The sequence below is a fragment of the Ambystoma mexicanum genome, chromosome 1q (genome assembly GCF_040938575.1).
Source record: "Ambystoma mexicanum isolate Mex_15411 chromosome 1q, UKY_AmexF1_1, whole genome shotgun sequence".
In the NCBI taxonomy this organism is placed as follows: Eukaryota; Metazoa; Chordata; class Amphibia; order Caudata; family Ambystomatidae; genus Ambystoma; species Ambystoma mexicanum.
The window spans coordinates 1,298,525,596-1,298,550,644 of record NC_090922.1 but is presented as its reverse complement, the minus strand read 5'-3'; the positions used below and the strand labels follow the sequence as shown (position 1 = coordinate 1,298,550,644).

At 49.6% G+C, this 25,049-nt stretch overlaps 1 protein-coding gene across 3 annotated transcripts in view; it reads left to right on the top strand.

The window, feature by feature from the left end:
* The window catches only part of ACOT11 (acyl-CoA thioesterase 11), a 1,040,268-nt gene that overhangs the window by 816,488 nt on the left and 198,731 nt on the right, over positions 1 to 25,049 (top strand). The gene's annotated exons all lie outside the window — the stretch shown is intronic.

Here is a 25,049-nt window from a genome sequence, read left to right as displayed (position 1 = left end):
CACCAGGTAGGATTTCTCCACATTCACCAGGAAACAGACTTTGAAGAAGGTGTGCACCTAGTACTTGATATAGTAGTAGTTTCTTGTATTGGGACCTATGGTTGACATAAATAATCGAATGGGAAGTCACCACAAGTCACAATACGTATGCGAAACCCCAGGGTGCTGTACGGAACCCTAATGGAAGGTTTGCAAACTTCTTACAGCATTCTGCCTGAAAGGAGTTGAAATACTTTTAAGGATAGTGGATCGGAATGGACAAGTAAGCGTCGCAGAGAGGCATCAGCTCTGCTCAAATGACCTGTCCCTGAGCATATGTATGCCTTCCTTTTTTTTTTTTTACTTGATTTTATTAGCATTTATAAAGAGACCAAGACATTTGCAATATAACCAAAAATACCAGTGCATCCTACTTAGGCAAAAAACAGACTCGATCTCCCAAACTCCCCCCACCCTCCAGTGCTGGGCCAATATTGTTCTCCTCCTTGTCTATGGGGTAGTTTCTTTAAGTCTACCTCTAGCGGGCCCGCCGCCAGTTGAGGGGCCCCCGCCAGGGCCCGGAGGCCTCTTCTCCCCCAATGCCCTGGGCCTTCTTCTGTGCTATCTTTCTGTGGCAGCCCAACACTCCCAGCTGTCTCCCCTCCCCTCCTCCTTATATTTTCACCCGACACCAGTCATAATTTAACCCAACCTGCTCCTGCGTTGTTTCACCATGGGGAGCTCACCTCCTACGTCAACTGATCCAGGCTCCTCTTTTCCTGTGCTCCTCAAGAACGTCTCAATGGAGCAAGGGGCAATTTCAGGGCTGTGCACCCCCCCTCTCTGGCTAGTGGGGGCACCTCAGGGGGCTTGCCTGACACCAGTCCTGCTCCTTCAAGCTTGTGCCACTTACTTCTCGTTTGCGGGTCCCCCATGTCCTTCCAAGACTCTGCGTGTAATGTCGTCACATGACTCCCTAGTCACGTGGGAAAGAACACGGGGCAGCAGGAAGGGGAGGGACGGGATATGACGTGGGGTTAAGCACTTCTGGGTATCGTGTGGAGAATAAAGGATGTGTTGAATGAAGGCTCCGCGTCTGTGCCTTATTTCGGAGTGTGACGCCTTGCACATCTCGACACTGGCGACGAGGGAACTCACGCAGCAAACACACGGCAGCGTACGGCGTACGGCGGGTGGGAGTGAATATACTCCCCGCCAGCTGAGACTCTCCCCAGGAGTCCGAGCGAGGTCTCGCAAGCATCTGTCAACGGCGACAGGTCGATCAGCGGGTGGAGCGCGGCGGCCCCCTGCAATTGTCACGTGTGTTGCGCAAGTGGAGCTCATCGGCTCCTTGCGACCGCTCCAGAGTGGCAAATTCATCCGTGAGTGAAGCGCGTCGGCTCCTCACACAGAAGCGCGTGAGTGGAGCGGGTCGGCTCCTCACAGCGTTTCCCTCACCAACAACGTGCAGGAATTTCGCAGGTGGAGCGCATCGGCTCCCCGCGACGTCTCCCTTCCGTGGAAGGGATTTGGCCCCTGAGTGGAGCGCATTGGCTCCTCGCGCTGAAGCGTGTGAGTAGAGCGTGTCGGCTCCTCACAGCATTTTCCCGCCAAAAGGCAGTGACATCAGTGGGTGGAGCGCATCGGCTCCCCACGCTCACACAGGTACGATCGAATCAAGCACACGCAAGTGGAGCACATCGGCTCCCTGTACAAACACCTTCACGTCACACGGAACATCCACCATCTTCAGGTTTTCAAGTGAAACGTAGTAATCTGTCATCCACTACACTTAGTGAGTGCGCAGTTATACATTGTCTGTCATGCTTGATGACTCGTCTGAGGAATCACTAACAGTACAAGTAACTCCCGCCAAAACAACACGCACAAGCATGACGGACGGCCTGATAACACAGTTACCCCCCAATTTTGACCTGAGCGACACCAGCACACTGGGACCAAGGTGGAAAAAGTGCGTGAGGGATTTCGAAGTGTGTCTCAAGGTGGTAGGGCCTTTGGAGGATGAAAGGAAGCACAGTTTGCTCACCCATGCCATAGGATCAAATGTGAGACATTCTAGATGAAATTCCTGAAGATGACATAGACACCTACACCAAATTGAAGACAACCCTAACCAATTACTTCACGCCACACACAAACGTGGACTATGAGCGTCACATTTTTTTTCACACCACTAAACAACTAAAAGGTGAAACAATGGATGCGTTTGTGATGAGATTAAGAATAAAGATGAAACACTGCAATTTTAACAACTACTCTAATGAGGAAGCCCTTCGCTCACAGATAATTGTGTGAAAGCAGTGACTTCAGAAAACGACTTCTACAAAAGGCTTGAAATCTGGAAGAGATTCTACGCCTGGCTCGATCCGAGGCGGCGCTAACAGCACAGGTGGAAGGTCTTGATGGCATCAACATCATTCATGGGAAGCATGAAAATCTACACAAACTTGAAAGCACTACCAAAGGAAACACAGATCCATTTTGTTATCGCTGTGGACATGAATATCCTCATGAAGGCACATGCCCTGCCATGGGTCAAATTTGTTCTGCCTGCGGGGGAGAAAATCATTACAAGGCTGTGTGTTTCATCTATCGCAGCAAAGTGCGAGGAAGTGGAAGAAATGGACGCTCCACACCAGAAAGAGAATTGAGGCGTATGAGTCCCAATCGTGAGTCACACTACCAGAATGACGCAACACGCCGCCGACAACGAGAAGAACCGTCAGATAGAAGACAATCAAAGACCACACATGAATGGCGTGACAACAAATCTTCATCCTCCGGACGGAGAAGACGTCCCCGGAGATATGTCAGGTGTCTGGTAGAACAATCACATTCTGACAGCATCTCTAGCACCTCCTCAAATCAAATCCACGTAGAGGAGAACCACGGACAAAAGGCTACCTATATGCACTTGGAAACCCCACGGCAAAAGAAAATAGCCCTACTCTCATCATCTATGTCAACCAAGTGGCTGCCGAATTTCTGGTGGACACAGGAGCCACGGTAAATGTGGTGAGTGAGGAAGTGTACAACAACATGCCAAATGCACCACGTTTGCAACCAGCTAGAGCACTCATCTTTCCATATGGCTCCAAGACGCCGCTACCGTGTAAAGGTTTCTTCACGGCATCATGTCGATACAAAGATCACGTGAAGGAAATACCCATGCATGTTCTTGAAGCTGCCACTGACAGTGGATGCATTCTCAGCTACAAATCTGCGGTCGACATGGGTCTAATTCATGTTCTATATAGACTCATGATGCACAAGCACCTGGACCCCACCGCCAACATTGACAAGATTTTCCCTGCACTGTTCAGAGGACTCGGAAAATTGAAGGACAGACCAATTGAACTACATATAGACAACAACATTCCTCCGGTAGCGCAACACTACCGCGGTATTCCCATTAATATACAAAAACAAGTGGAAACCGAATTAATGAAACTCTTAGAAGCGGACATAATTGAACCTGCTGAAGGCCCCACTCCTTGGGTATCCCCCATTGTTCCAGTCCCGAAAAGAGACTCCGCTGACATTCGCATTTGCGTGGACATGCGAAGACCTAATGAAGCAATCTTGAGAGAACGTCATCAATCTCCTAGGATAACGGACATGGTGCATCTGCTCAATGGAGCCACAGTGTTTTCAAAACTGGACCTCAATAAGGGGTACCATCAATTAGAACTTCACAAAAGGTCCAGATACATCACCACTTTTGCTACTCACCTGGGCCTCTACAGATACAAGCGGCTCAGTTTTGGAGTTTCTTCAGCAGCAGAAATATTTCAGTCGGAAATTCATAACATAATAAAACACGTACCAAATTGCTTGAACTATAGTGATGACATCTTAATATTTGGACAAAATCAAGAACAGCACGATGACACCCTTATGCGTGTGTGCATGGCACTGGAGGAAGCACACCTCACCCTGAACAAGGACAAATGTGAATTTAGAAAACCAACCCTGCGATTTTTCGGCCACATCTTCCCCAAAAATGGAATGACACCGGATCCTGAGAAGGTCAGCGCACTCACAAGCACGACACCACCAACCTCCATCACCGATCTGCGATCGTTTCTAGGTCTAGCAAGTTATTGCACGAGATACATTAAGGATTTTGCATCCGTCAGTGCACCCTTGAGAACCCTCACCAAACCTAACGCCGATTTCCGATGGACGGATGAATGCCAACAAGCGTTCCAAATCATCAAAGATCGCATCGCAGATGCCAAAAATATGGCATACTTTGACCCACAGAAGCACACAGAATTAATAGTGGATGCTAGTCCAGTTGGCCTAGGAGCCATTCTGACTCAACTTGATCACAAAGATGGCCAGGCCATACACATAGTATCCTATGCCAGTCGCAGCCTCTCAAAAACTGAACAAGCATATTCACAAGCGGAGAGGGAAGGTTTGGCGGTCGTGTGGGCATGCGAGCACTTTCATCTTTTCCTGTATGGGAAACCTTTCACCATAGTCACAGACCACCAGGCACTATTATTCATCTATGGAAATGCTCAAGCCAAGATGCCTCCCAGAATAGCACGATGGGCCTTAAGGCTACAAGACTATCAATTCAACATCATTCATCGACCAGGAAAAGAACAAAATCCAGCAGACTTCCTTTCGCGTCATCCCAGTCAAGATTGCAACTCCGATCCATCAATTGCAGATCAATACATCATGTATGTGGTCCAAGAAAGTACACCACAAGGTTTGGACATGGAACAAATAGCCAGAGAAACCAACTCGGACTCTGCAATGCAGGTCATTATGAGATGTCTTGAGACAGGGCATTGGAAACAGGCAAAGCAACTCAAAGAAGGTGCAGAAGAAGAAACCAAGCAAGACATCACCTGTCTGCTCACAGTAAGGGAAGAGCTTGCGGAAACAGAAGGACTCTTACTAAAAGGGACAAAACTAGTGATTCCTCAGTCATTAAGAAAAAAGGTCCTTGAGCTTGCACATGAAGGACACCGGGGAATAATGTCCACAAAAAGGATGTTGCGACAAAGGGTATGGTTCCCCCAAATGGACACACAAGTGGAAGAACTGCTCAAAAACTGTCCCACGTGTGTGGTTCTTAACCCTCAAACTAGACCTGAACCGCTCAGAATGACTGAATTGCCAAACGGAACCTGGGAAGAAATTGCCATCGATCACTATGGTCCTCTGGAAGGGGGTGAATATGTCTTTGTGGCCATCGATGAATATTCGAGATTCCCAGATGCACAAATTGTACCGTCAACAGCAGCATATCACACCATCCCTGCATTGGACAGAATGTTTGCTATATACGGAATTCCAAAAGTAGTGAAATCAGATAATGGACCCCCATTCACCGGACAAGATTTCAAAACCTTCGCAGAATACATGGGTTTCCATCACAGAAAAGTAACACTGTTGTGGCCTCAAGCGAACGGCACAGTTGAACGATTCATGGGAAGTATTAAACGCACCATGCAGATAGCTCGCCTGACTGGAGAACCACTGGAAAAACTACTGTGTAAGCTAATGAGAGACTACCGCAATACCCCACACAGTACCACTGGCAAATCACCGTCAGAAGTCATGTTTGGTAGAAATGTGCGAACTAGGCTACCCCACATAGAACTGGAGGAAGAACGGTACAAAGGTGACGCTGAATTGAGACAACAAGACGCGTCCCAGAAAATGAATATGAAAACCACAGCGGATAAGAAAAGGAGGGCCGAGGAGAATAGTTTGGAGCCGGGAGACATCGTCGTTGCGAGACAGCCACAACATCGCAAAAACATGGCATCGTTCAATGAAGAACCCCTCACCATCACACAGAGGAAAGGCTCTCTCATCTCGGCTGAAGGAACAACGCATACGGTAACAAGAAACAGCTCTCACTTCAAGAAAATGCCAGGGATCATACCCCTAGTCGAACATCACATGCCAAGGGACACTCTGGTGCGGGATGCACCCTATGAAGGAGACCAAGAAGATTCTGACACTGATGAGCCCCGTTGGCTACCTCAGGAATCGAGCGAAAGAAATAACTGAGGACCTCAGAGAACTTGACGACGACCACCGCGTCTCATTGAGGAGATGCCCTGATAACTAAACTTAATGTTTAGTATCGGGGGGGTGTGATGTCGTCACATGACTCCCTAGTCATGTGGGAAAGAACACGGGGCAGCAGGAAGGGGAGGGACGGGATATGACGTGGGGTTAAGCACTTCTGGGTATCGTGTGGAGAATAAAGGATGTGTTGAATGAAGGCTCCGCGTCTGTGCCTTATTTCGGAGTGTGACGCCTTGCACATCTCGACACTGCGGGTCTCTCGTGGTCTTTCCAGGCTCTCCTTGGGCTCGGGGCAGTCCTCTGCTCCTGGTGCTAATCTAGAGGAAGGCGACACCTACCCCAGGCGGACCGGCTCTCCAGGACACGCCAGCCGCCCAGGTGACAATTGGGGGTGGGGTCCTCTGCAGCGCTACCAGCAATTGTGCTCTGGAGGGGGCGGGGCGGGGGCAAGGGCTTACCTCCCTTCCCGATCCATTCTGCTTCTCTGCCCTCCACACTCCCATGTCTCTCCCCGGTGTGCGTCCTTCACTGACCTGCCTATTACACAGGGAGAGACGCTTTTGGGCAACGCCGCAGGCACCAGGTGAGGCCTGGTAACCTGTGTCCCATGGCAGCTGGGTGGGGGACAGGGGGAGCAGCAGCCCAAACAAACGGGGCAGTGCTCCCCCTTTCCCCCACCAAACTACAAAGGCGATGCACAGTCACTGAACCTGGAAACACAGGGGGAAGGGCGAGGGTTTTATCAACCCTTGCCCTCCTTCCACCAGGAATGCAAGACATGCACCAGGGCCCCCATGACAGAAATTAGGCGGGGGAGCAAGCTGAGGCACCAATAAGGTGCAGTTCGCTGTCGGCATCAGCCAGCCAGGGGCTGGCCCACAGCCCCCACCACACAGAAGGACCACCCAGGGGACAGCCCCAGGGTCCTATATAAGGAGCTGCTCTTTGCAGCAGAAAACAAACAGTTTGTGGTCCCTGCACGGGGACCCAAACCAAAAGAGTACGCTGTGCACTCAGTCTCTTCTTTTTTCTAGCAAAGGTTTGCTGTGTACTCAGCATCTTTTGCTTTCATTTCCTTACAACCCATGAACATTGTCCTGTTCATAATTCATTTCAGGTCAGCGAGGCTTTCGGCATGGGAAAGGAGTAGCGCAGCGAGTATCCAGCGCAACGGCGCCATCTGAGTTCTGCAAGCGGTCTGCACCAGTGAGTGGGGCTCAGCGTGAGCCGCCGAGCAGAACAGAAACCTTGCCAGAAAGAGCAACAGCAAAAGGAACCCGGCGCAGGCGTCGTGACTTTGTCTCAAGTAAGTCAGCCCCTGCACCGCATTTCCAAAACAGGCCTCCGGACGAGTCATGTGAGGCGAAGAGGCTGGGTCTTCATAAGAGAAGCAAGCTAACACGAGCAGCAGCGGAAAGCATACTGCAAAGAAGATTATAAAAATAAAAACGTTAGCATATTATACGTTCTAATCGAATCAAGAAAAACAATTCTTCCGGGCACAACGTTTTTTTTTTTTAAAGAACACTAATAAACAGCATGCTCAAACCTCAGACACGCGAAAGGACATGTGCAGATTGGGGGACAAGCAAACACCCAAGTACTGCAGACAATGATTGAATGCACCGATGCAACAAAACAGTCAAGCAATAATCATAATAAGAACAAACGGTTGTTCCAAAAGACCTCTAGGCAGCATTCTTAGCGTTGCCACATAAGGGATCTCAAGGACAACGCAACATACGGGGGAAACGAAAGTTGAAGGAAAAAACATTGCTGCAGTCAATTCGATGTTCAAAAGACAGAAAACGCGTGCAACACATTTTTTCTATAGCAAGAAAGAAGTTCATGCACATCGTAGCAGCGCGTTTTTCTAACAGGGATCTGATTACACCCCTGAAAACCAAAGGTTCACCTGCAAAATACGCCGTTGAAATTTGGTACGTAAGATAGCATAGCGAGCAGAGTGCGCGCTTTTGACATTCTGGTAGAGCTTGCCAACACAGCTTCGAATCTGGACAGGGCCAGACTGCCGATGTCGATAAATCGGCACTCTCACACCGTGGGGAATAATAAGCAGTGCGCAGATGCCCGAGGGGTTGTAGCACGAGTTAAATGCAACTGAGTACAGCGCGGGGCTACGGCGAATAAAGACAAGGGGAATGTCCGCGTGTTTATCACAACAACATTTGCACACACATAGCGGGGCTAACCCCTACTCTTTGGCCCCTTACGTCATATCAGTAACATGCATAATATTACCTGCTTGCTTCCCCCCAATGATAGAGTCAGAGACATTCTGAAAGTTGGAAACATATATAACATTTTATTGGAAAACATATGGTCGCATAATTTGGAGTCATCTTATGAGGGCGGCCCCCCGTTCCCTGCTCAGGTCTTATGACTGCCTGGCCCCAACCATGGTCCTTAGCCGGGTGGCTCCGCCAATCCCGCCTTCCAAAGTCCCATGTCCAAAAGCCTGTGAGCCATCTCACACCATTCCGTTCTTGCGAGAACGGCCCGCCCTGGATTCCACTGCCAGTTCAGTCATTCCTCCAGAGAGTATGGAGCGAATAAGGCCACTGCATCGGTTGTTGAGGAGTCCCAACCGTCCCTAGTGGAATCAGCGCCCGTGTCACCCCATCCTGCCTGAAGCAGCCAGTGGTTGTAGCTCACGGACCAGACCGCAGCGTGCCTCCTTCTCTGGGACCGCCCTCGTAACTCCGCCACGCTTTGGGGTGGCCCTCCCGCGACCCCAAATGCCCCCACACCAAATTCCTCGTCCTGCTAATACTCACCAACCACTATTTACATCCTGTTCTTGCCATCAGTCCCCATAGCCCTAAGTTGAAATGGCCCATCCCGTGCTCTGATAGATGCACTCCATCTGCTGCAAAATCTATTGGGTTACCTTTACATAACTCCGGGTGTCTGACCAAAACAAGCCCTCCCTGCTTCATGGAGCATTCCATGCTCCTGTTCACCCTCCTCCTAGACCTTTCCATCGCAATCCCTAGTTGTCCTTGCCATCCTGGTGAAACACTGACCGTAGCGAGATCTAATGGATCTTCCTTGCCCAATTTCCTATTCCTGAAGCAAACCAACGCTACAAGCGGGTCATACTCTCCTTCCCCCCACCAGGGACCTGTTTCTCCATGTTATCCCCATTCCCAGGTGGCCCATTGCTATTTCCGGGAAGTAACTCTCAAACCCTGTGTGGAGCCTCGCCCAGAGTTCTCGGCAGGTACTCAAATATTCTCCCCACTTACTTGCGGGTGCCCCCACCCCTAGTTGACATGGTCTTCCTGTCAAGGCACCAACCTTAACCAGATCCAGTGGGTCTCCCCTGCGCAATCTCCTATTTCTGCGGCAAACCAACCTTCCAAGCGCTTCAACCTCTCTGCCTGGCGCCAGGGACCTCACACCGGGGGCCCCGTTGCTATATCCAGGAAGCAATTTGCAAATTCTGCATTGCGGGTCTTAACCTTCGGGTGAGCGGCCCGCCGGTATGTAGATATTTACCCTTACCCACTTCGGGGTGACCCATGGCCTTCCCAGGGCATCCCGGGTATCCACGGCCCTTGCGCTCATCCGCACAAGCCGCACATTGGCGGTTGTTCCCTGCCGTTTTCCTTTCGGCATCTCCACCTGAAACATCATAAACTCCGTCCGCCACCTAGACCCGCTCCTGGCACCGGCCAGAGCGTTGGGTCCAAGCACCCATCCCTGTCACCATGACTCGCCTTTCCGGGAGTTCCCTCGCAAACCGTGCTCCCTACCCCGCCTGCATGAGCCCACTTTACCAGTGCTGCTCCACCAACCACTCTGAGCGCTGTTGCCACACTGTATCACTTCCTGGCAACCTTCTGCCTGGTCCTTCGATCCTGTGACACAAAATCACAAAATTAGTAGTTTAGCCATCCCTGCCCCCACAAACTGCAGGCTGCTTGGTGCTCGGGAGACAGTAAAGCATCAGTGAATGCTGCAACCTTGCTCCTTATTCCATTTACAGCGCCCTCCTGCTGTCTGTAGTCTGTGTTCACATATCATTCCAAATCAAATTTCCACCTGTGACGCCAACACCCCCACTTTGTCCACCCTTGATAACCTCTTGCCTTCTACAATAGTGTAGATCTATGAATATCGTTAACTGTGTTACCCTGTCTGCGCCCTTCCAACCGTGCTGACGTCCCTTGCGTCCTGCGTCCTCACATCAAATGTGCACCAATCTTGGAGCGTCATACCTCAAGCTAGTTTAATTTCACCTACCAGCCCTCCAGTGACAAGGGGGGGGCCCACCGAGGGACTTTGCGCTAGTACATAGCGTTCCCTACATTCAAAGTTCATCTAGGATGCAAACCCATCCCTGCGTCCACCCTTCCTTACAATTTCCCCTGTACCCATTGTATACTCTGTCCCCTCCTTCAGTTTGCACCCCCCCCTTGGTGCGTCGAAACCAAAGCGGCTCGTGGTCCCCACTGTTTTGTCAAAGAACATCCATGTATCTCAGTTAACCACCCAAGAGAACACTGCCCTCCCCAATCGGAGAAATTAACCCATGCCATCCTTAATCAATTCGTACCATTAAACCCAGTGTAAGACTGCAGACAATGTCCTGTTCAGTCTTTCATCCGCATTCCCTGGGACACAACATCCTCTTTTCAGGGAGTGGTATATGACCGTTCACAGACAAGCAACTGAACAGGAGTAACCCCAGTACTGGGTAGAGGTAACCCACTTACACACCCTTACGTTTCGTGCTGCAGTGCGGCATATTACCTTGCCCTATTACGGCCTAAAAGTAACTGCTACCGTGGAGCGTGCCCTTCACGTCAATCTCCTGTACAACACCCAAGCGAGTTGCAACAGGCCATATGAAAAACAAAACCACCATACTTATGCTAACGGAGTAAACCCAAATCCGAGCGTCCACCGACTACCACTGAAAATCTTATGCCGTTAAGTGCCCCAATGTGCCCAGTGGTCTCCAATCTCCCTCCATTACCATTCGTGTAGCTCTGTTAAAAACGTCCTGAAATTTGGGGGGGTTGGGGATTGTGCCTGTATCTTACATATGCCGGCGTACACTTCATACGCCTTGCATGTTCATCCTAACCCACTTTATACAGTTTGGAACCTTGATATGATAGGATGTGTTATTTATAGCGCGCTCCATACCCAAAGTTTTCTAATCGCGGACCAGGGGTAGAACCTGTGTTGCTCCGTGTAGCCTTGCTTCCAATGTGAGCATGTTGCCCCTGAGCTAACCTCCCTTCGTACCTTCACTGTCAAACCTATTCCCCAGCTACTTTCACTCTTAAGTCCTCCCCTTTAGAGCCTCCTTGAACCTGCGTTCTGCACATAGAGTATTTCATTATAAACACAACATCCACCTTTGCCCCCTCATTTTCGAATTCCTCTTTCAATTCCCTCGCTGTTTACCACTATTGCAGCAGTGTCCTGGCTGTTAGCCCGGGCTTAAACCGTGTGTGTTCATCAGAGTGCATGCCGGAGCGTCATGCACACCTCAGCATATTACGTTTGAACATACCTTCCCCCAGGCCTGTGCATGTGCGCCACGCAATGTTAATGCCCTAGGCTGGTTACGACTCTCGCCTGTAATACCTGCGCATTTCTCATGCAAACGGTATGCTATGCTCAATCAGTGGAGCGTCAGCACTGTGAAGACCCCACCTTGGGGGGGGGGCAACAGTTGCCTTATTACACATGGTGTTCCAATAAACCGGCCTTCCGGGCAAAGCCTTTCCACTGAAACAGATTGTGGTCCGTGTCCCCCACCCAGGACTCCGCCTTGCTCATCCCTCGCACCTTGTGTATGTGGTTTAAAATTAAGTCACAAATAAATCCTCCCCATGCTACTTTTCCAGCACCCCGGGGTTGGGCAGACCCGAGGACCGAGCCAGTGTTGTTCTAGTGTCATCCTACTTCCAAGGCGAGCATGTTGCCGCTGAGCTATCCTCCCGAGACAAGTGAATGCGAATGGTACGAACCTGTAAGCACGGCACAAGCTGCCCTGCGTGTACTCAAACCCCAACTACCCTATGTTGTAAAAATAATAATAATAATACTTTGGTCTTAGACCACCGTACACTTGTTACCGGCTGCGCACAAAAGCAAAGTACTGATCAACACCAACTTGCTGCGCACATCCTTTCACCACCTGAACCAACCCAGCTCTACAAATGCAGCAAGGAGGCAATGCAGGGAAGCAAACCCTGTACATGTTTTTAGCGGTGCTGGCTTTGCTGGGCATCCAGCCACTTTACATATTCAATGATGCTCTCCCGGTGACGCTTCCCTGTTAAAGGAGCACACTTTCCCGTTCACTTCCCAAACGACCGAGCCGAGTCCTGCCCACACCCTCTCAATCGCTCCCTGGGATGCCATCCTGCCCCTCATGATTTAAATTACCTAAAAACGTATGTAAACCCATGCAGCTGCTACGAAACCTTCCCAGGACGTTGGCCAAGCCAACCCAACTTCGCCATCCTGTTTCCTGGTCGCACAGTCAGAAGTCAGGCATCTTAACCCCACAACCACGCGGATGGCATATGGCCGAGTAAATGGTGCTACTGCCTCAACGGACGTGCGAGCGTCCCACCTCGAAGCCCCCATCACTCCAATACCCAGGGTACCTCACCCACTGTAGCAAATAACTGTGCTACCTGTCCACCCTTTGAATGAGCGAACACTGTAAAACAATCCTCATGTAAAAGCTATGGAGCGTGTTCATGGTCTCGCAGCCACTTAACGCCCACGTAACGCCCGGTCCAACCCTGATTAGCTCCCGACATCGGAAGTGATGCAACACTCGTTGGCTGTCGTTTACGTTACTTCCCTTACTTAATTCTAGTAAAAACTTGTGTTGCTAATGAAATTTGTCTTGCGTTTCCTGGTGACCGAAAAACACCGGACCTATCGGCTTGCCTTCTGAGGCAGGGAAAGCCATGCAATCCGCCTCCTCACCAAGGGCCCTCTTCTGTAGGTCTCATATGCGATGCCAATCTTTCGCTGGGAAAACAATAGGCAACAGTTTCAAAGAGGCAAAACGGAAATAGCATGACTCCACGGAAAACTGTAAACCGAATTAAGTTAACAAATGCCTATTACAAGGGACATGTATATGGGGGTTTCTGTTGTTGCTACCCTTCCCAACCAGTTTTTTGTGGTAATCGGATCGAAGAGACCTTTAAAAGCGCTCATTCGGCCCAAATACTGGTTGCACCCTTCGTGCCACCAACGTTGTTAGAGCCCATTATACACCAAGATAAAAAGAGGTCCGCTTTACTAGGCGAATCCTCACAGGCGAACCCCCACCTCTCTCTCCGCCCGCGCCGGAACTCCTCGGTAGTCGCAGGCAACCGTATGGACAATCGAATTCTGAAGCAGCAACCACAAACACACCTGGCAGACCACTATAGCGGCCGGTAAGTGTTGCCACCAATCGATCCGGCGCATTTCGGGCAACATTCCCCAAACTGTCATAAATCGGGCCACTCGCCTTGCTTATATGCATAGTGTGCGCCTTAGATTGCACAGTATTTCCCCAGGACGTATCCCTGCTTTACCACAGCGTCCTCTTTAGCCCTGAATTCGCATTCCCGCCCACTCAGCGTCCTTCTGGTTCCCAGACAAGCGCATTGCCATTTTGCAATAATAAACAAAGACCAGAAAAACATTCGGCCTGCAAAGCCCAGGCGCCGCGTGCCCCTGCCACCCACCTGCCGTGGGAAAGCCTGCAAACAAACTGATGCCCGCAGGCCTGCAGTGGTCATTTCTATTTTGCAGAAAACTGCAGTCCATCCAGCATGCACCTCCGCCAGAATGTTTTAATATTGCAGATTCTAGCACATGCTACCCACTAACTGTCCAGCAGTATTAACCACCCTTAAACCATATAAGCCCTCGGGTGCCTGTGAATCCCGTGCCCTCTTGCGCACATCCAGGCTCAGACATTGCGGCCTCTGACCCGTGCAGAAGACCCACGGACACACAGCGGCGAAACATCGCCCCCCTTTCTACGTAGACCGGAGCCACCACGTGTTTAAAGGCTCTGTCTATGATCGTTGATCCCCCCGCAAGTACCTGTCCTTCAAGTTCAAAGATTACCACTAGCACTTGCAGCAAACGTAATAGCCGTTACCTTTCCTCGGCCCTCACGTACCAAGTCCCACATGCCTCACAGCCAATAGTGCTAAACTGAAAACAATAACCTGTACTTGCGCTACACCACCGCCTCCATTTCATTTCTGTTTTGCTGACTTGCAGGTGCGGTAACATTTTCCTCCCTGAAGAGCAACCATAGTGCCCGTATTGTGGGCAGCATCTCGTGCAGTTCCTACACATTGCGAACCCAAACTGGCGCTGTTGAAACCGCGGTTGCCCGCTAGGTTCTGACCCCCAACATAGTGCCCCACCACAATCATATTGAACATCTTGCCATACCCCAGTACCAAACATACAAGAAACGTGAGCAAGCTTGGCTGAACTGCAGGACGGTGCCCGTTTCATTCATACCACTGACATAGTATAAAGCATAAACTGCACCCTACGTAGGTCGTGCCTCACGACAGAGGTTATTTTCCCAAACCTACGACATACATTGTGCCCCCCCCCTCATCATGCCGAGACCCGTGCGGCCGTACCCGTCGGCCATGCCTCGTGCAGTTCCTCTGATGTAAACTTTTTTTTTTTTTTTTTTGGCCACACAGCCCTTGGCCGCTTCCGAAAAAGCTTTTCATAAACAATCAAACATTTCGTACCTCCGTCGGTCCGTAATCCCAAAAGATTTTCATAATCAAATAATCAATCGAACAATTTCGGACCTCTGTCGGTCCATAATCCCAAACCTGTCCCCAGCCCCCAGGCCGTGTCCCATAAGGCAACACGCGTATGCCGACGCCTCATGGGTGCAACCGACTGCAGCACAAGCAGTATTTAAAAACTTCACGAAGCAAACCAACGCTACAAATAATTATGAACATCATGCTAAACGGCGACATTGCCCAAACACCTGATCGCACTAAGATAAAAACAGACGCGGCTTAGCAGATATATATGGTGAGGCGACAACGGCAACCGTCTCCCCTGCCCAGCATGCTTAATCGTGACAAAATGACGCCTTTTTCAGTCCACCACTGCGGCTACCTTCCCAAGAAGATACATACGTGGCCCGGCGACCGTGTTTAAACAGCCGCCTTACTTATTAGCCAAGCCTGATAGCTGTCGGTCTTTACCAATGCTATCCTTCCCTTAAACAACCCGCCGTGGGGGATATGCCGTGGACCAAAGTAGCACGGCAAAAGGCAAGCCAGGCGCTGGATGCGCCGACCCCTCAAATCCCCTCCTACCTCCTCTGAGGACCCCCACCCTCTTGTCGAGAAAGGGGGGGGTGAACGCCAAACCTTCGGACCTCCGTCCTCGTGCTTGTCCCCCCTAGCCCTAGGCAGCGTCCCAAAAGCCACATGTGGTGCGCAGAATCCTGTCTGCACCAACTGAAACCCAAGCAGTTTTGAAAATGTTTGTGTCCCCCTAGTCGGGAACATGGGCTGGCCCGCGCCCGGTGGAGGAAATGCCCTCGGCCCCCAGACCTCGCGGCAAGGGCCGGCGCCTCTGCGCCAACCCATCAACTCCACACCACCATACCCTCTGCTCCTCTAACGACCTTGCGACCCCGATCGACCGTTATAGCTGCTGCCAGGGCTGGATGAGAGGTCTTGCTCTCTCCGCCCTGGCTATTTAAGCCCCCCGAGGTGCCAGCCGTTTTCCGGCCGGACCCCCGAGGGCACCCTGACTGCGTCCTCCCTAGAGGAGGTGAGTCCACGCAGAGGGCGGCCAGAGGGGCGGCCCGCTATGTGAGCTGCGCCTCTAGCGCCCCCTGCGTGGGCTGGCGCATCTGCTGAGCAGGCCATTAGAGGAGCAATAAAACCACAAATAGCAAATCATAGGTTTTTCTTTCTGCTATTGGGGGGAAAACAGCATGTTTATGCAAAGCAGGCCTGCATAGGATCAACCCCAGCATCCCAGACACTGGGGCACAGTGATTAAATGCCAGACACGGCAGGAACCCGAGGGGAAGCCAAGAAACCGAAGGGAAACAAAGGAGCAGAGGACTCGACTCCAACCCAACCCTGTTTGCACGGCAGGACGCTCCTCTCTCGGGAGAAGTTTTAAAGAAATCACAGCATTTAGAGAGTAAGTGGAATCGGTCAACCAGCCCCGCAGAAAACAAACATAGGAGGACATTTTGAATCAAATGATGCAATCTCTCAACGGCAGAGCACGTTCTATTTTACAAACTTACTGCACATCCACCAGTACCCTGACAACGGGGCACGGCACATCATTTACCTGACACTGCCGAAAAAGACAGTTTTCAAAACTGCTGGTCAGAGAGCACAGCGAGTAGTTTCAACTCCCAGCAGAGCCAAACTCTGCCTTTCATCAGGGCCAAAATCCGAGGTCGATAAATAAGCACCACACAAAGTGGGCAATAAGCAGTGCTCAGAGGCCCGAGGGCGCTTAGCGCTATATAGATGCCAGAATAAACAAAATGAAACAATTGGTTTCATGCCCATGAGACAAGGGTTTGTTATCTACACACCAGTACCCTGATACAGGGCACAGCAAGACAACAGGGTGGACCCGGCACAGCGCGCTGCAAGCCAAATTACCACAAACTTTGCAAGCAGCTTAAGTAGCGGACTAAACATCACAAACTGATCAGACCAGGCACAAACCCCCTTTCAGGACGAACAAAGGGGGAACCCAAGAACAAAGGAGAAAGTCGCAGTGGTCACGCAGCACTTCATAAGAACACCAAACAGCCAGCTCAGCTGGCACTGAGCGCTGAAGTCTTTGTACACCCGGTCAGAACCTGCCGTTGCAGTTTTTTAAACCCAGAAGAGCCAACACTCAAGCCAAGGTAATCCGCAACCAGAAACAGAAGGCTATGAAAAGGAGATCTCCTAGGTAGAGATCTCCAACTCCAAGCAGCTATCCAAACGGAGCTTGCCAAATATTTCTGTGTACGTAGAATAAACAGAACCCTAAAATGGGGTTCAAAACAGTACCTCACAACCAAGGAAAACTCGTACTCGTGGACGCAGTTGCAACAACAATACGGAGGTAGTGCAACAGAAGCAGATCACAGGCACGCAATGGGGTAACGACAATTCAGCAAAAAGAGCGCAGAAGTATTTTGGAACATCGGATGCTAGCGGTAAGTAGCCAGGGGAAGAAGGAGAGACGGCACCAAAGAAACCCAACGATGGTAAGTAAGAGAAAGCTCGCAGGGGGCACCAGAAGACTTCACAATCCTCAAACCTGCCGACGATCGCACAGCCAGCCAGGGCCACAAAGAAACACACACTCAGGCAGACGAAACTCAAGCCAGCCCCATAAAACCGCTTAAAGAACTAAAACTAACAGCTAAATTATGACAGACAACCTAATAGCAGGTAGCACAGCAAGCAGAGTGGGTGCATTATTACATCCGCTCAGAAACTGGGGTTCCAGTGTCCAGCCCGGGCAGTACCAAACACAGCCCACAGCCTTTTGAAAACCAAAAGAATTCTACGTCTCACAGGGTAAACCCGTGCAGAAATGCAAAGCCGGGCCCCTGTTAGCACAACGAGCAGAGCACTCTGTTAACATCAGCCCAGAACCGGCCAACACAGTTCAAACCCTGGTAGGGCCAGAACTCAGCCTTCATCGGAAGGCGAGAAACCAGCACCTCACACCAGGGGCAACTAACTAGGGTGCCAACCAACGAGAACCATTCCAGGCCATTGGGGGTTCCCGCAACATGCAGGTGGTACAAAAGTTAATGACCATTTTTCAGCGGTTAGAGGAGTCAGACTGCAGCAAGGATGGAACAGTTTGGAGCCACTCAAGGAAGACACAGGAGCATGTTTTTCCTGACAGCGGATCTAGAACGGAGTCACAGATATGAGCTTATCCACCTGAGACTGGGTAAGAAGCTTCATCAACACAAGAAAGCAGGAAAATAATAATAAGCAGTAGGGATAAACACCACCCAGCTCAATAGAACAGGCCAACAACGCCTGAGGGCCGGGGTCAGAGAGCCACAAGTAGAACGGAACCCGAAAACGGTTTCAACAAGCTAACAAGCAGTGGTGGGAAAAGCACCATGCAGCACAATTACCGGACCAACGCCTGAGGGTCGGGGCCTACGAACTAATAAGCAGTGGTGAAAAAGCACCACACAGCACAAGATAACAGGCCAACGCCCGAGGGCCGGGGCCAGAGAGCTACAAGTAGCGCAGAACCGAAAACTAATAAGCAACAAATAGACCAGGCCAATGCCTGAGAGCCGGGCCGACAAATAAAAAGCAGTAGTGGGAAAGCACTACACAGCACAATATATCAGGCCAATGCCTAAGGGCCGGGCCAACAGATCAAAAGCAGTGGTGGAAAACACCACTCAGCACAATATAACAGGCCAATGCCCGAGGGACAGGGCCAGAGAGCTACGAGTAGTACAGGAACCCGAAAAACAGGTGCAACAAACTGATGGGCAGTGGTGGAAAGGCACCACAGCCCAATATAACAGGCCAAGGGCTGGGGCCGAGAGCTACATGTAGTACGGAACCCGAAAACGGTTTCAGCGAACTAAAACAGTGGTGGAAAAGCATCATACAGCACAATATAACAGGCCAACGCCCGAGGGCCGGCACCAGTGAGCTACAAGTGGCGCGGAACCTGAAAACAGGTTCAACAAACTAATAAGATCTGATGGGACTGCACCACACAGCACAATATAACAGGCCAATGCCCGAGGGACAGGGCCAGAGAGTTACAAGTAGCACGGGACCCGAAAACGGGTTCAACAAATTAACAAGCAAGGGTGGAAAAGCACCACACGGCACAATACAACAGGGCAGCACCCGACGGCCGGGGCATAGGGAGCTACATTTTAGCACTGAACCTGAATACAGGTTCTAAGCTTTCTAACAAACAATAGAAAATTAGGGGTGGACTGTCACATAGAGAACCCGGGAATTATTCACAACCGATTGCCGCACCCGGGTTATAGAGGGGAGGTAAGTCGCTTTTACAAGAAAAAGTTTGTGGTTCACTAGGAACATGTACCAAGGCCTGTTTTTGAACAATTACACCAGGGCTACCTAATTTTGTTCGCAGTCCACGCCGGGTGGTAAAACACCATGCAGCACGAGACAACAGGCCAACGCCACAAGGCCCAGGGCCTAAAGCGCCTAATAGCACAAAACATGTAAGGGTTCAAAACAGATAACGGACGCCACGGGAGCCGGGACCAGAAAACAGCTAATAGCAGGATAACCAAAACAGTTTTGAAATAGGGTAATGGGAATACAGGGTTAGCTTGAGGGGACTCCCCACGTACTGCCCAAAATAACATCAGCACAATACGGAAGCAAAATTATTAAATCCAAGCCAACCCTGCAGCATATAAGCACAACGGGCGGGCTAGTGGGCCTCCTGAGCAAGGCTATAGGTAAGTTTCTGGAAGGGGAAATAGGAAGCCAACACATGAGGTTGGGCCGCACATAACTACAGGCCAGCAAAATGCGAGACCCATAGTGAGGTGTGGTTTTTAGCATTTAATGCACCCCGTTACAAAACACCCCACAAGGCCCAGTACCAAGCACGTTCAAAGGGCGAACCCCAACTATTAGGAGCAGATGATACAACTACAGGGAAGCAACGAGCAACAACTTTTGGGGGAACCTGGACAGCCGGTAACCCATCCAGGTCGTGGCGGCACGGGCCAGAGGGGGTAACCTCGGGACCCGATGCCCAAAAGTACAGCATATTCTGGTTACTGTTATTATGATTGTCTGTTATGACCATAACTGTGCAATAAAATCCCACCGCCTTTTATTGCCACCACTTACCCAATGTCTCACGTACTACCTGGGGGGGAAAAGCATGGGGCGCATTGTTATCCAGGTCATGTTACAGCTCTGCCTGCATATGGGTCCACTGGTTATGCCTTTGATCCGGGAGTGTGCACACGTTTTCTTCCTCCTACCGGGCTGATTTCGCCCGTTTTTTTGCTCACCGGCACCGCTGGTGTTCCACCAGAGGATAGCGGAGCTCGTGGTGTGGAGGGGTCAATAGTGGGAGTTCACTCCACTTCTTCAGGCCCTAATATGAGAGAGAGACGCTGAAGCTGCTCACATCAGCGCGCCCACTGGTAGCCTCGCCTTCCATTTTTAAATGCAGATAGATTGTTCAGTTGTATGATGTGATCACAGCGTCATATTTTGTTTCCACTTTACTGCAAAGAGGTTGCTAATAAAGCTTTGCAGAGGTCTGTGCAGGGACAATAACCCGAACCCGTTTTACAGGTCAGGCCCTTCACCTCCACTTGCATTAGTTGGTGGTGGTCCTGTGAGAAAACAATGGGAATCTGAGAAATTTCACCCAAATACGTCACCAAATATCAGGCCTTAAGCGGATATTCATTCTTTTTATGTGGTTTGTTCACCCAGCTGTCTTTAAACTTTCCTCATGATCCCTTTCCTGCGCTCTGTTGCTGTTGTGCAATTTGTATTGCTCAGGAGGCAGACCACCCTCTGTTGCCAACACGTTAAGGTAGAAGAATCTACTCTGGTGTCTGCATCCTTTTCCATGGGACACACCCCACACTCCCAACTTTACTCCACCTCTGTCAAACTCTGCACTTTCAACAGATTCCCCCCTTCAACAAACTCGGTCTGCGTTGACCAAACTAAACCCCCTCACAACCTCTTTGTAACCATTTTGGCTCCATAACATTATAAGGACCTTTTAAGGTTGGAGGGATTAGAAAGTTATTGCTGCTTCTCAATATATTCAAGCCTATCATCATGTTATGTTGGTTGAAAGAGTGTTTTCAGCTCTCTGCTGCCCAAAGTTTGGAGAAGGTAGTGTGTTCTACATTTGGGTGCACTTGAGGTAATTGTTACGGCTAATTGTCTACTTTCGGTTAGATAAAAAACTAAGTTGTCTCCCAACTGGACACCAGTGAGAGAAGGTTGGAACGAGTAATTTTGGTTTCAGTGCTAATATATGGTTTCTCTCACAAATTGCCTGCTTGCTGTCACTCAATCAGAAGCACCTAGACTGCTCTGCAATATGAATACAACATAACTACATTTCTACATCCAGTCTTGTCAAATGGTAATGTTTGCATATGAAATATGTTCAAATGGTACAGACACATCTTCTAAAAATGATGAATAAAAAGATCTCAACCCCCCCTTCTCGTGGTTACAGCTTACGTGTTAGCAGTGGGCAAAATGGAAATAAGGCAAGTTACCTGCTGCAGCCAATGTACCTCCAATCCCTTGGGCTGGAAAGCCATTAAAATATGGCAAACTCACAAGTGAAGTTTGAACTCTGCCTTGGCATAAACACCTCAATAGAGTAAAGACAGTTGGAGAATGTTCTTGGAATCTTTGGCTGTGCATTCTCACAATGGAGTAATGGATAAGGATAAGGGCAACCATGAACGTTGATGTGTGGGAATTAACAGCATTCCGTGTAGCTGCACAATGTAGGTACCTTTTATAACAAATTAAGTGTTACATGCTGTTTACATTATTGCTGTTGGTTATGAGACATGGATGGTATTAAGAGACAACACAGACAAGTGAAACACAGTTTGAAAACCTTCATTCTCAATGGTCAGGAGGGTCTAACGGCTAACTTGCCCTAACTCTAAAATGGGAATGTGCCCTAACGGAAAGAAAAAAACAAGCAAAGTCTAAGTCTGTCAGTCCAAACCAAAATACTGTCTTTGTCAAAACCTATTCTCATCCTCACTTCTGCTGAATAGAGTGAATGGGATTTGGCCAACTCAGTAGTGTTCAAAGTAGAGTTAATGTCACAAAGGAACCTTTCTGCAGCTCCCTTCCCCAAGCTCAAGGCACTCAGGATTATAAATTCTGCAAGCCTCTCAGGTTTCACTTGGCAAAAGAAATTCACTGTACCCTTTCCTGGTGAATTCTTTAGGCTTCTTCGGGTCTTGTTTTCATGAACCCAGAAGCCCTCTAGTTCACACTATTATGAAGTTCCTTGTTTTTAATTGGGCTCCCCTGGTCGTGGCGCAGTTGTCAGAACACACAGGTCGTGCAAACGGGTGCCTTGTCCTTAATAGAATACTAATTTCCTTATACTGGGGGTCTCTGCAGCCAACCTGGATCATTCTCACGCCTGGTGGTGACCCTGGGGCTTATTCTGCAGTCTCTTCAGCTAGCCTGGATCAATCTCCCATTTGGTGGCCACCCCAATGCTTTTCCAGCACCTTTTGTTTGTTGTCAACACTTTTCTATCAGTTTTGGGAATTTTGCTCCCACTTCATTTCTCGCACAGCTCCCACTTTTTAGAATCTCTATTTCTCACTTTTGGTGTTCACGCATAGCTCCTCTCTTTGAATACACTTCCTTTCTTTACACAGTCATTCAAGAACGTGTAATCATACACGCAACCACTCTGCCACTATGTATCCTTGTAATTCCATGTGTCAATTTCACCCGATGCGTCTCCAGTCTTAAGAGTTCGGTCTGGAACGTTTTATCTTGCACGCTTACTTCAGTGCACACCGGGCTCTCACTTTGCTTCACTCACTGGTGGTGTTTTCTTTGTTCTTGGGTGAACGTCTTTGTTATCTAAGGTTAGGGTCTCCCCATCTGCCCCTCAGACACTCCAGGGTGTCTGTCCTGGCCCAGGGGAACACGCATTTCATTTTACCAATATAATAAGGGATCAGCACGCCTCTCAGCTCCCTTCTTTGGACTGGAAACGGGGGTCTGGGACCACGCTTCTCTCGGATGCTTCCTGACACAGACCCTCTGTCTCGGCATCCCTGTTTCTTCCAGCTGGTCTTGGGCAGCCACGGCTCCTCAGCTCTCCTCCCAACTAGCGCTCTTTGCTGATTATTAGTGTTCCTTTTATACTCTCCTGAAGACTTGATAGGCAGCAGGTGGGCATGGTTGATTCCAATTACCTGACCTTACCTGACCTTGTTAGTGAGACATGGCCTATGAAGATGTTGATGTGCCTCTATCTGCATCTTCTTTGTCCCAGCACCATAGTGGTCTTTTTCATAGGAAATCTGTACTCCTGTTGAGTTTCACTTCTTTGTCACAGTACTTGAGTCAAGGAGAGGGGGGATACCATGTCTCTTGTCTAGGGGTGTTCTTAGGATTGGAAATTGGTAATTGTCCTTTCACTCTGGTACCCTCAGTAAATGAGGTTAACGGGGAAGAAAAGATTGGTTCTCACAGTAGTTCATGATATTAGAGGGACGGGAGGATAAGTCTGGGTTATAGTTGCAAAAAGGGGTTTTACATTCTCTTGCTTTCCTGCGAGTGTTCGAAGGAAGATCTTGGGGTAGGGTAGGACATGCGTGATGATATCATATGACAGTAGAGGGGAGGTAGGATAGATCTGTGTATTGATTAGTATAATCTCCAAAGATAATGTGAAGTGACACCAATATTAAAGAACATTTCGGGAAGCTAAGATTGACCAAAGAGCATTATAGCTCTCATATATGTCGGTGAGAGTTGTATGACTGAATCACTAAATACCTAAAGCATGCTGGGTTTGGAACGCGTTTCTTTCTTTTTGAACAAAACTCACTCTAAAAATACAGCTTTTTAAAATATCGAGCATATATATACAAGTTTGGCCATCAAAGATTTTATCTGTCAGAGTGGAATAACAGCTCAAAATTGCTTGCAGTGTTGTGGATCAGCCAGACTATGAGAAACAAAAGTGGCTTATATTTAAAAAATGACAGTGAAGCCCGCAGGGGGAAATGGTGTTGGTGTTTGCTCCCACAGGAGCACTGAGGAGTTCCTTGGTGGCAATCTCTCACCACGTATGGGCCCTGCACACCCACCACTGTATTTCCTAAATATTCCTGGCACCTCCCACCGGGCAGGAATTGGCACGGGTGTTTGCTGCCCAGTAGGAGCCTGGATAAACAATCTACTGGTGCCCCTCCTGCAGAGTGATTAGAGTGCGTCGCCCTGGATCCAGCCCTGGACTCCAATTACCCAAGTGGGATGAGCTTTCCCTTACCCAGACCTCCCTTCACATGAACCGCCTATTCAGCTGAGAGGCCAAGGCTTGAGCGGGGCTGGTTGGGGGCTCTTGTGCATGTGACTGCACCTATACCTGACTGTTTGCCCAAATGATGAGCTAACCCAAGCCATGACATTTTCACACCACGCACAATTACCCCTGCTCCATCTCTGTTCCGCCATGCAAGATTGCGCAAGGCCCAAACAAAAAATACTGATCGTCAAGCGGCAAGTGGTGACGGAAGCTCCACAATTTGGCGCCCCGCACCTGCGCTGCCAAGAAAAAAGTTCATAACCCTATCCAATTTGCAGGAGAGGCGTTCTCTCTGAGTAAAGAAATCCACCAGTTCCTCAGTAATAACCAGGATGCTTAGGGGGAGGATTCAGCCAACATAACGAGGGATAAACCACACATCTCCAGCAGTGATAAAGTGGTGATCCATCCCCTTGAACACCTGGCCAGAGCCAACTCAGCAGACACTGTTGTCCTAGATCTTCCATCAGACCTATTACTGATAGAGGATCCGTTCAATGTCCTGGGCAGGCACAACCCCTGTGAAGGGTGTCCAGGGGTTGGACATAGAAAAGCCCTAATCACCCTGGTCACTGAGGCTTTGAATCCTAATAACTTTCCATCATTGAACAACACCACCACTGCTGTCGATATTCCCCCTGCTATGGACAGTAACAAACCAGTGTTTTTGCATGTGTCAGTGAGCACGGGCCAGAAGCCCACATCCAGCTCACCCCGAACTGGATACTGGTTGTGGGGAGGTGCTAATCAAGAAAGGCCTAAGGAGTGAGCATAAGGACAGGGATCAACCCTAGCCTGGAAAAGTCTGGCTGCACCCCTGTCTCAAATGGAACTTGAGGATGTGGAGGGTA